This window comes from Glycine max, chromosome 10, assembly GCF_000004515.6.
Source record: "Glycine max cultivar Williams 82 chromosome 10, Glycine_max_v4.0, whole genome shotgun sequence".
Classification (NCBI taxonomy): domain Eukaryota; kingdom Viridiplantae; phylum Streptophyta; class Magnoliopsida; order Fabales; family Fabaceae; genus Glycine; species Glycine max.
In genome coordinates, this window is record NC_038246.2 from 21975579 (window position 1) to 21988158 (window position 12580).

Sequence of the window (12580 nt, forward strand, 5' to 3'; positions counted from 1 at the left end):
TCCGAGGGCAAGGATTGACATTCTCACCCTGGGTCAAGGTTTATGGTAAGTTGGGGTTTTGGCTCAAGGCTTATAGAATGGCTGGACATGATATATGTCAAGGTTTGGTTTGGTTCAAGGATAAAAGGGGATGTCCCACATTATTTCCATGACATAGATGCAACAATGATGATTTGGAAATTTTATGCAAAACTAGCCATGCATGCACCTACGTGAACACTCAAGTGTCAAACTTTTATGGTCATGTGATGCTAGGGCTCATGATTCATTTTCTCTACTTTAGTCAACCCAGTGTTTCCATAATATGTTCTTTTATCAATCTGTGCATTCATTCGAATTTATTTTGGGCGTTCTGGAAAACTTTCACAGCATTTACCCTTCAAATGTATACACATTTTTTCAAAAACTGGTTATGATCAGTAAATTCTTTCAAAGAAAAGTTGGAAGTTATCTCTTTTCACAAGCATGTTGTTTTTTAGCTAGACAACTTTTTTTTATATTAATTTTCTTTGTTTTTTCTTCTTTCTTTTTCTTTTCTTACTTGCTCTCTTTTCCTTTCCCTCTTTTTTCTTTTTTAAGTTATTTATCATTTGTTCATTTTTTTCTTTTTCTTTTCCTCTCTAAAAGATCGTGCGGACCGGGGCGCATACTACCTACTTACGTCTAACCACAAGGTAAACGAAAAACGCACGAAATGGTAAGTCACAAAAAATGGTGACGAAATAACTGAGAGCCATAACACCGAAAAATAATAATAGTAATGTTAGTAACCATGTGAACAAAACAGAAAATAATAGTGTCAACAACAATATAGACAATAACAGAAAACGTCAATAGCAAACTAACAGAAAAATGTCAATAAATAAAAAATGTGGTGACCTCGGTCACATGGCTCCGCTTCCTCCCAAGAAACCGAGCAAGTCTGTCATCTCTTCATCCATACGGGCCTCCTCTGCATCACCGGGAGCTCCTGCAGGTGCCTCCCCTGCCTGGGCCTTGGGCCAATCTCCGGGCCATGCGACCTCAGCCCTAAACTGATTTGGAGTAGGGCACACAAAAGGAACGAAACCCTGGCCCTGCTGACTGAGGCTGAGCTGGTAGAGACACTCATGTATCTGCACCTGTCCTCGGTGGTTGGCCGCCTGCTGGCGAACCAAGTGTTGTAGATACCGCTCCATGCCTAATGACCAAGCAGGATCAGCCTGATGAGGTGGTGGTGGTGCATCTGCGGCATGTGGTGCATCACCCTGCGCCTGCCTAGGCATGCAATACTTCTCAATGAAGGCCCGGGTGATCGCCGGTCAGATAACCTTACTAGGTGTGACGGGAACCCCGAATGATTGGCAGAGGCCCGTGATCAATGTCGGAAACCCCAGGGCCCTGTTAGACTTATCCGGGTCTAGAGGGTGCCTGGTGGGTGGCATACCTGCAAATAAATAGATGGCATCAGCAATCAACTGAACCACATGGACGCTCATCCTCACCCGCCTCCCTGCAGCGGTCCGGGCGAAATCCTGCCCCGGTGTGCATAATAGCTAGGCAATGGCCTCTTCGTCGAACCCATCGGCCCTGTTCCTCCTCTGACTAAACTCGCACTCCTGGCCTTTCTCCAACACTAGCGGGTCACCCAGGAACTGGCTGAGGGCATTTGCGTCAAAGGGAATCCACTGACCCCTCACCCATGACCGCATGTCTCGCACTCCATCTTCTGTGGGCCAAGCATTAGCATAAAACTCCAGGACTATATCAGGGTCAAACTTAGCCATGGGAGTGACCAGCGACGTCCAATGTCGGCGAGCTATCTCCTCCTGAAAATTTGTGTACTCATCGTCCCTGAGCTGGACGCGTCTCTCTCTGTGGAATGACCATCCTTTGATGGCCTCGAAGTGCTGTTGGTGCTCGGCGCTCCTGAAACGGTGGCTATCAAACTCGGGGGCGGCACTAGTCCCTTCAGCCGCGGCGTCCCACCTAGATCTCTTCGCGGAAAGCTTTTTTCGGAGCCATTTCCTGCGAGGACAAACATTTTGAAAGTTAATTTACAAGGAAATGCTATTTTAAAGCAAAAACGGTATGCTAATCTTTTCGATTTAGAACAAACTTGTGCACACATTTCCTTAAGGAAGAACATATATGAACATGCATACGCGCAAAATATCTTGCTATTTATATCAATATACAAGAACATTCTAGCTACCACACATATTCTTTTGAAAATAATTCATATATGCATGCTCAAGGTATCGTGCCAAAAAATACACATGTCCATATTCAAAGTATTTTGCTACCAAAAATTACATACGCACATTTGAAGCATTTTATTAACATACAATTTTTTTTTTGTTTAATTCACATTTATTTTTACATATATGCACATTGGAGAGCCAATTTCATGTCTTGCACACACTTGCATTTATTTGAAAAGGAATTTTCGTGCCATCTATCTACACTTGAAAGGCAATTCCACATCATATATTCATTTTGGGGAAGCATTTTCGTGCCACATCCAACATGTGTACATTCATAAAGTGCTTGACCACCTATTCAACATGTACACGTTTCATTTGAAGGGTATTTGTCTCTTGCTGCCTATTCTATATATACATGAACATGGTGAATAACATCTTTATACAAACTAGGCAAACATCATGGTGCAGCCCCAACAAATCAGCCGCTGGCCTAAAGGGAAACCCCTATTTTAATGCCTTCGTTTTTATGTTTTCTTGTACTCAAAACCAAAGGCTTGGATTCCTAGGTCTAAGTCCTTAATTTGGGCACTTATTTTAAACTCTACATGTTGTCCCTATACTCACAAAACAACACTTCAATCCAAAGTTCACAAAACCATGCCCAAATGTCATTGAGGCATTTCACCGAGCACTTGGTTGGCACATGTTTAGGCATGAATAGAAAGGGAATGGGGGCAATGTGGCATGCCCCATTATCTCAGAATGCACCATAGGCCTAGAGCCATCCCTTACAACCCCCTAACTCACACCAATCAAGCATGAAACAAAACCAAAATTTCCGCACAGATTTGGGCACATTCACACAATTTAGAGCACCAAAAGAAGACCAAGATACATCAATGGAAAGCTAGAAAGCTCAAGAATGAGATACTTACTTGTTGGAGTGAGTAGGAGTATAAAAATGAAAGCAAAATGCAACCAAAGGTGGCTTGGGGGAGCAAAAATAGCAAGTCTCGTGGCTTTGCGTTTTTTGAATATGGGGGGGGGAGAAGTTTTGGGTGAAGAAAACGTTCCCCTCTCCCTCTTTTAACCCATCTCATGCAGGGGTTGCTCGCCCAGGCGAGCTAACCTGCATTTTTTTTTATGTATCAAATAAGTGCGGATTCCTATGGGTCGGCGTTTGCTTAATCGAACCCCCTCAGGGTAGATTAAACATCCAATATTTTAAAGACACAACAGTAATAATGGCTAGGAATTTAAAGGATACTAGGTTGTCTTGCAGTGGCGCTTTCCGTTTGTCCAGTGCTGGGCAAGGGATGACGATCTATCGGTCGTGACCCTAGCCTCTACTTGCGTCCGTCCCTAAGTATCTGAAAGTAGGAAACGACATTGCGCGGCAAACTGTGGCCGCATCACCATTTTACCTTGATTGGTTTCTGCCTTTAGCTTCGTCCCGGCATCTGACCACTGCCTAAGACAATTCTGCCCTTGTTATCACAAAATATGCATGCGTATGCATATGCATGAGTGTTTTCAAATGCAACAATCTTTTTAGTGAAAGCTGGTTAGGTTTAGTTTTAAATTAAGCGCTTGGGGCATCCCATGGACTGAGCGAAAAGGCTCGGGTTATCACAAACTGCACATGGTTTAAAGCACAAAGTGAGGACTGAAGCCTCAAACTCATGTTCTCTTCTTTTAAAAGACTGTGTCAAGAAAATTACAGCAGACAGGAATCCCTGGCGGAAACCAAGAAGAACACATATAAAAATAAAATAACATGCAGCGATATGCTCAATTGCCCCAGATTCTAAGCATAGTATCGCTTGACAACATCAGAGTTTACGGGTAAAGGTAGCTCCTCGCCATCCATGTTGGTAAGCACTAGGGCCCCTCCGGAAAAAGCCCTTTTCACAATGAAAGGTCCTTCGTAGTTCGGGGCCCACTTCCCTCGATTATCTTTAACAGCGTGGGACATCTTTTTCAGCACAAGGTCTCCCTCATGGAACTTGTATAAGAGCACCTTCTTGTCGAACGCATTCTTCATTCTTTGTTGATACAGGCGCCCATGGCTCATGGCCGTCAAGCGCTTACCTTCAATAAGATTGAGTTGGTCGTAGCGTGTTAGAGTCCACTCTGATTCTTCTAAGCCTGATTCTGCTAGTATCCTCTGGGAAGGGATCTCTACTTCAAATGGGAGTACCGCTTCCGTTCCATAAACCAAGGAATACGGTGTTGCCCTAGTAGAAGTTTGTACAGAAGTTCGATATCCATGCAAGGCAAAAGGCAACATCTCATGCCAATCTTTGTATGACACTGTCATCTTCTGAATAATTTTCTTAATATTCTTGTTGGCTACTTCCACGGCTCCGTTCATCTTTGGTCGGTAGGGCGTAGAATTGTGATGCTGGATTTTGAAATCCGCGCACATTTCCTGCATCATCTTGTTATTCAGATTGGTGCCATTGTCAGTAGTGATCTTCCTAGGGAGTCCGTACCAACAAATCAGCTCCCTCTTTATGAATCTGACCACTACACTCCTCGTGACATTGGTGTAGGAAGCCGCTTCGACTCATTTGGTGAAATAATCTATTGCCACGAGAATGAAGCGATGACCATTCGAAGCCTTGGGTTCGATGGCCCCTATGACATCTATCCCCCACATGGAAAAGGCCAAGGGGCGGACATGACATTCAGTGGATGTGGCGGAGCATTGACATTGTCCACGAATGCTTGACATTTATGGCATTTCCTTACATGGATGCAGCAATCACTTTCCATGGTGAGCCAGTAATAACATGCTCTTAGGATCTTCCTGGCCATAGCATTCCCATTGGCGTGCGTTCCAAACGAACCCTCGTGGACTTCCTCGATCATGTGGTTCGCCTCTTTGGCATCCACGCATCACAGGAGAGTCATGTCATGGTTTCTTTTATATAGTATGCTCCCGCTCATGAAGAAACCGGCCGCCAATCTCCTCAATGTCCTTTTATCATTTTCAGAAGCCCTCAGTGGGTATTCTTTGCTTTCAACGAATCACTTGATATTGAAATACCAAGGCTTACCGTCTCGTTCCTCTTCCACTTGACAACAATGTTCGGGTCTGCCACGACACCAGAATTCAATGTATGGTAGGTCCCCATGCGGTGTTAGCTGGAACATGGACGCCAAAGTAGCAAGCGCATCCGCCATTTGATTTTCCCCCTGGGGAACGTGATGGAAGGAGATCTCATCAAAGGAATCAGCCAACTCCTTGATATAGGCTTTGTAGGGTATCAGCTTGGGGTCTCTAGTTTCCCATTCCCCTCTCAGCTGGTGAATCACCAGTGCTGAGTCCCCGTATACTTTGAGCAGTTTGACATTAGAGTCAATTGCTGCCTGGACGGCCAGGACACACGCTTCATACTTAGCCATATTGTTGGTGCAGTCAAACCCCAGCCTGGCTGTGAAAGGTATACATTGATTGTCTGGAGAGACCAATACTGCTCCAATGCCATGGCCTAGAATGTTTGACGCTCCGTCAAACCATACGGACCATTTGTCCCGGTCCTCGTCTAGTTTCTCCTCAAACAAGGCCATGATGTCCTCATCCGGGAATTCGGGATACATGGGCTGATAGTCATTGAAAGGCTACTGAGCCAAATAATCTGCTAAGGCGCTTCCTTTTATCGCCTTTTGGGTGACGTAAACTATATCAAACTCGGATAGCAAGACTTGCCACCGGGCGATCCGTCCTGTGAGAGCAGACTTTTCAAAGATGTACTTAGCCGGGTCCATCTTGGATATCAACCAGGTGGTATGGCTCAGCATGTATTGTCTTAGACGGTGGGATGCCCAGACTAAAGCACAACACGTTCTTTCAAGCAGGGAGTAATTCATTTCACAGGCCATGAACTTCTTACTCAAGTAATAGACAGCGCGTTCTTTCTTCCTGTACTCATCATGTTGCCCCAGCATACATCCCATCGACTCGTCCAAAATCGTCATATACAAGATGAGAGGCCTTCCGGGAATTGGCGGCATAAGCATAGGAGGGTTCATGAGACATTGTTTGATCCTTCCAAACGCTTCTTGACAATCCTCGTTCCAGCGGACGGTTTGGTTTTTGCGTAAGAGTTTGAACAACGGCTCACAAATAGCAGTGAGTTGTGATATGAATCTGGCAATATAATTCAAACGTCCCAGGAAACCTCAGACTTTCCTCTCTGTACGGGGTTCCGGCATCTCAAGGATGGCCTTCACGTTTTCGGGGTCCACCTCTATCCCTTTCTGGCTTACGATGAAAGCCAGTAATTTCCCTGTTTTGACCCCGGAGGTGCACTTAGTGGGGTTTAACCTCAATTGATACTTCCTAAGCCTTTTGAAAAACTTCCGCAGGTTGACAAGGTGTTCCTCCTCGGTCTTAGACTTGGCAATTATGTCGTCCACATAGACCTCGATTTCTTGGTGCATCATATCGTGGAACAAAGCTACCATAGTCCGTTGATAAGTTGCCCCGACATTCTTGAGTCCAAAGGACATCACCTTATAACAGAACGTTCCCCACAGGGTGACGAAGGTAGTCTTTTCCATATCCTTCGGCGCCATTTTTATCTGATTGTAACCAGAGAACCCATCCATGAAGGAAAACAAAGCGAAATTGGTCATATTATCCATGAGGATATCGATGTGCGGCAGAGGAAAATTGTCTTTGGGACTGGCTCGATTCAAGTCCCGATAATCCACACACATTCGCACCTTCCCATCCTTCTTAAGGACTGGTACAATGTTGGCAACCCATTCTGGGTACCGAGCGACAGCCAAAAAACCAACATCAAATTGTTTCTTTACCTCTTCTTTTATTTTCAAGGATGTCTCGGGCTTCATCCTCCTCAGTTTTTGTTTTACCAGGGAACACTCGGGATTTAGAGGTAATCGGTGTTGTACAATTTCAGAACTCAAACCGAGCATATCTTGGTACGACCAAGCAAAGATGTCTTGGTAGTCCTTTAGCAGGACTGTCAATTCTTCACGGATGGGTGTGGTCATACCCGTGCCTATCTTTACTTCTCTTTTTCCACTGCCAGTTCCTAAGTCCACTAGTTCCGTCTCTTCTTGATGAGGCCCCATCTCTTGGTCCTCATGGGCGACTATCTTCTCCAACTCTGGGGGAAGTCCCACATCCTTGTCCTCTTCATCCTCCGTCTGATTCGTTTCTTGCTCGAAATCGATGGTCGGGTCCCAGGTATTAGTACCTTCGAGGGACTCTTCGTCGGATCTGGCATTTTAAAAGTAAAGAAATAAACATGCAAATGGATGAGAATGGGTTGAGACGTAGGAACAGATGAGTAAAGATCTTTGTATTATAAATTAAGGAACAAAAGACATAAAGCCTTAACAAAAGGAAACTCTAAAGCCTAGGCCCAACTATAGAGTTTAAAAGTCACAAAGGGTTACATTATGCTTGTTGCGTAAATGTCCGGGCGTTCCTCCACTTGCCAATTTCCTAGTCGGAAACCAAGAGGGCATGGTCGTGCCAAATCCGACCCACTCGGCGAATCATCTTCGCATATCACAACGACTTGGCCTTCGTGTCCTAGACCCGCACTTATAAAGCTCCTACTAATGTGGCAGGGTGGGCCTCCTTTGACTTCTTGTCCCAATCGCGAGCCTTGACCTCCGCTCTTCCTTCCTGCAACGCTTTTCCTTATGTTCGCTTGTGTGGGTTTATAGCCTAACCCAAACTTCCCACGGTTTCCTTTAGCAATTGTCAGGTTGGTTCTACCGCCGTTGTCCTTGCCTAAACCCATTCCGAGCTCGTAACCATTCCCCAACATCACTCGGGCCACCATTACTGCCGTATCGGACAGGCAAGGTTGCCCAGAGAAGGAATCTACAGAGGCAATGCTTACCACCTTAAAAGACTGGAAGGCTGTTTCTAATGACTCCTCCGCAGCTTCCACATATGGCATAGAGGACGGGCAACTCACCAAGATGTCTTCCTCGCTTGATACGATAACTAAATGCCCCTCTACTACGAATTTCAATTTTTGGTGGAGTGTAGAGGGAACAACTCTCACCGAGTGGATCCATGGGCGCCCCAAAAGGCAGCTGTAAGCGGGGTTAATGTCCATTATTTGAAAGGTAACTTGACAGGTATGGGGGCCTATCTGTACAGGGAGGTCGATCTCTCCCCTAACCTCTCGGTGGGTGCCGTCGAAGGCACGAACTACCATGGAACTTGGCTTTAGATGGGAAGCATTAAACGGTAATTTCTCCAAAGTGCTTTTGGGCATTACATTTAAACTGGAACCATTATCGATAAGCACTTTGGCTACGACGTGGTCGATGCACTTGACTGATACATGCAAAGCCCTGTTATGCCCTCTCCTCTACGCAGGGATTTCTTCTTCGGTGAAGGCAAGATAGTTATTGGAGGTGATATTATTGACGAGTCCTCCAAAGCCCTCTACAGAAATATCTTGGGCCACATGAGCTTCGTTCAAGACGTTTACTAGCAAAGCCCGATGAGGCTCAGAGCTCATGAGTAATTCGAAAAGAGAGACCCTGACCGGGGTTTTGTTGAGTTGTTCAATGACCTTGAACTCGCTCTGCTGAATAATGCGGAGAAACTCGCTTGCTTCCTCTAGCGACACTTCCTTCTTGCCACAGCCATCCCTTTTCTCTAAAAGACCTTTCATTGGAATATCCTCGTTCGGAGAGAGGGTCGTCTTGTCATTTTGTTCTTCCACCATCTTTGCCTTCCCTTTAATGTTTGTGGGTTGTGTTGGCAGGTCGGGGGTGCAAACACGCGACCGCTACGGGTCACACCACTCAGCCCCATGATATTGGTTACCTTGGCCGACAACGAGCTGATGTCGATGGTCTCTTCTTTCCTTTCACTCGGAGGTGTATACCTCCACGGGACTGCGTGGCTGTTTTGGTATGGGAAAGGAACAGGTTTAGCTATCGAGGGGTATCGGGGCTTTTGTGAAGCTGCGTCCTTGGTGAAATATATCACCAAAGGTTTAGGCCTTCCAAAACTTCTCTCATCTACGGACTGCATTCATATATGCTGCTCTTCCCTCCCCTTATCACCGACTTCCAGTCAGCCTTGATCTATCATTCGTTGCAACAATTCCTCCACTGCTAAACATGTTTCCATGTCATGTAGCTCGCCGGGATGCAACAAACAAGAATCCTCTTCATGCCCACCATGGGGAATTACACCTCCCTTTTGTAGGGCCTTATAGATAAACCTCCTAGGGGTCGCCACGTCCTTTAAAGGCTTAGACCTGCGCGGCCTATCTGAATCAATGGCATTAACCACTCCCCCTCCATGATTGGCGAGCGGGTCTATTTTTACATTGGACCGATCCTCTTGAAATGTCAGCCATCCGGCGTCCATCAAATGTTGGACCTTATATTTAAGGGCCAGGCATTTTTCGATGGAGTGACCTGGGGTTTTCCCATGGTACGTGAAAGTTGCGTCATGATCATACCATTTTGGGAAAGGATGTTGGTAGATCTTCCAGGGAGTTATTACGGCCATTTGGTTGGCGATGAGGGACGACAAGAGGTCTTCGTACGTCATTGGGATCGGGGTGAATTCTGGAATTAGCCTCGGGGGAAAGTTCCTCATCGCGTTGGAACCGGCACCAAAGTGGGCATTGTCGGCCGGGCGAGTCGTGGTTGGAGCCAGAGCTAGGGGGGCCTCCCTTTGGATGGGGGTGGGTGTTCTAGGTTGTACGGGCGCTAAATTGGAGGAGTTCCCGGCGCGAGCTGAAAAGCTCGGAAGATGTTGCGCATACTGATGTGTACCATGAGAGGTCTGCGGGGGCTTGACCCATGCGGGCGCTGAAGTGACGGCATGGGTATCTCCTTCCTTCCTTTTGCCCCAGTTGCTCTGTTTCTCTTAGCATTGGTACTTGTGGAGGAAACGTAATCGAACTTCCCTCTTTTCAACCCTACTTCGATTATTTCCCCGGCGAATACCAAGTCTGTGAAGCTGGAAGGCATGTAGCCTACCAACTTCTCATAGTAAAACACTGGCAAGGTGTCTACCATCATGGTAATCATCTCCCTTTCGACCATGGGAGGGGCCACTTGTGCTGCCAGGTCTCTCCACCACTGTGCGTATTCTTTAAAGGTCTCACCTTCCTTCTTAAACATATTCTGTAGCTGAGTGCGATCGAGAGCCATATCGGAATTATACTGATATTGCCTTAGGAAAGCAGTAATCAGGTCCTTCCCAGTACGGATGCAGGAAGCTTCCAGATTAGTGTACCAAACAACCGCGGCTCCAGCCAAGCTAGCTTGGAAAAAGTGTATTAATAACTTTTCATCCCTAGAGTGCGCCCCCATCTTACGACAATACATCTTGAGATGGTTCTTAGGACAAGTCGTCCATTTATACTTGTCGAAATCAGGCACTTTGAATTTTGGGGGGATGACGACATCCGGTACCAAGCAAAGATCCGTCATGTCCGCGAACGGATAGTCACCAAAGCCTTCAACAGCTTTCAATCTCTCCTCGAGGAGATCGAGTTTCCTTCTTTCTTCGGCCGCCGGGGGTGGTCCTTCTGTGGACAAGAATATTGGCTGTGCTGTGAGGTTGGGCTGAGGCAATGTGTTGGGCATACTCTTGATGATCTTCATGGACCTCGTCGGACTGTCGAGGAGGCTCCCCTTCAAGGATGGGGGAAGAGGCATGACCCGCATCATCGTGCATGACTGGCGATAATCCATAAGGGTAAGCCACCCGGTTGTATCCCAAATGGGGGTTGCTGTTGTGCCCCAACGTGCTCTTTTCTCGTCCTACCGCGTTTGCGTGAGGATGGTGTGCGGTAGCTAGGAGAGTTGGGTCTGCTTCGGCAGCCGAACTAACAGCGGCAGCGGTGGCCACGTTTTTCTCCATGAGTTGTCTCATTCCTAGCATGGCCTCCATCATGGAAGCCATTTGTTCTTTCAAAGCCGACATGTCGGCTTTCATCTGTTCTTGTGTCGCCTCTTGATCACCCATCGTTCTAGATTTGGATCTGGTGCGATAGGGATGCCTTGGGGCACGTTTAGTTATGGTGTATTTCCTAAAAAAACCAAATGTGAGGAGTAGGTAAAGAATAACGAATGCATGCTAGAGATAAAATGCGGGAGCGATTTGACTCGCATTGACTTTGGAGTAACAACATGGGATAAACTGATTTTATTCAAAAAGTTATAACTAGTCAAGATCTGAGCGACAATACAAGTCTCCTAGTAGTTTCTAATTATATGGGCCATTAAATCTATCATATGCTGACAATAGCCGAGAAGTTCGTGGATCTCCTCGGGGGCGGAGTAGGTGTCCACCATCGCTTTGGCCTTGGCTAGCAATCTGGGAAGTTCTTGACTCCCGTTCAAGGTAAGAGCAAATCGGTCCATCCACATCGTTGCCTCTTGATGTAACGAGTCGATCACCCTTCCTCTAGCCTCTTTTTCCGTGTACACTTGGGCATACTCGTCCGCCACTCTATGCTCGTGGGGCGTGGCTAGATTTAGTTCTTCTTGGTACCTGCTGGCGATGGCTAGCATGTTGGTCTCTGTTTCGCATAACCGCTGAGACAAGTTTCTTTTGGACCTTGAGCAAACCTTCAACTCATCTTTCAAGATCAAACTGTCTACTCGCAATTGGTCCCTTTCCTCTCTCCGGAGCTTAAGCTCGCTATTGCTGCCCCACAGAGCCTCTCAGAACTTGTTCCGGCCGTGCTCTTCCCTTTGAGCCCTCTTGGTTTCTTGTTCCAAGGCTTTGGTGGTAGCTACATTTGTATCTCTCAGTTCGGCATTCTCCTTTCGGATCTTCAGAGCTGCTGATTTGAACCTTTCTTTGACTGTTTGGGCTTGCTCGAGTTCTGCCCTAAGGGCCTGCACCTCTTCATCTTCCTCCGGTGCCTCTACTTCCTCCCTTTTAGCGGTTCTCAAACTCAGGAGCCAATCTAAACCTTGCACGTGGGCTTTCAACCACTTACGGTAGCCACCGATGGGCCCATTGTTACTGCCCCTGAGTTCTTTGTCCTTCTTTTGCACCACCTCCCATGCCTTGCGGACCTTCTAAAGTGTCTCCATGTTGGTCTTATTGAAACCACGTGAAATGACAGGCGCGATCTCTTCCTCTAGTGGTGCCCCTCTCATAGGGTAGGCAAGTTGTCTTATAGCAAGAACGGGATTGTAACTGATGCAACCCCTCGTCCCCATCAAGGGAACATTCGGAAATCCTCTGCATGAAATAAGAACTCTGACTCTTCCTTCTTTCCATCGAGGGAACCAGCTGATAGACGATCCTTCTTTGTTTGCTAAGAGTTGGTCCCAATTTGCGCCTCCTTTCTCTGTGCATGAACGGTGACCTTCTAGCGGGCAAGCATGCCTTACCTCTTGGTTAAACA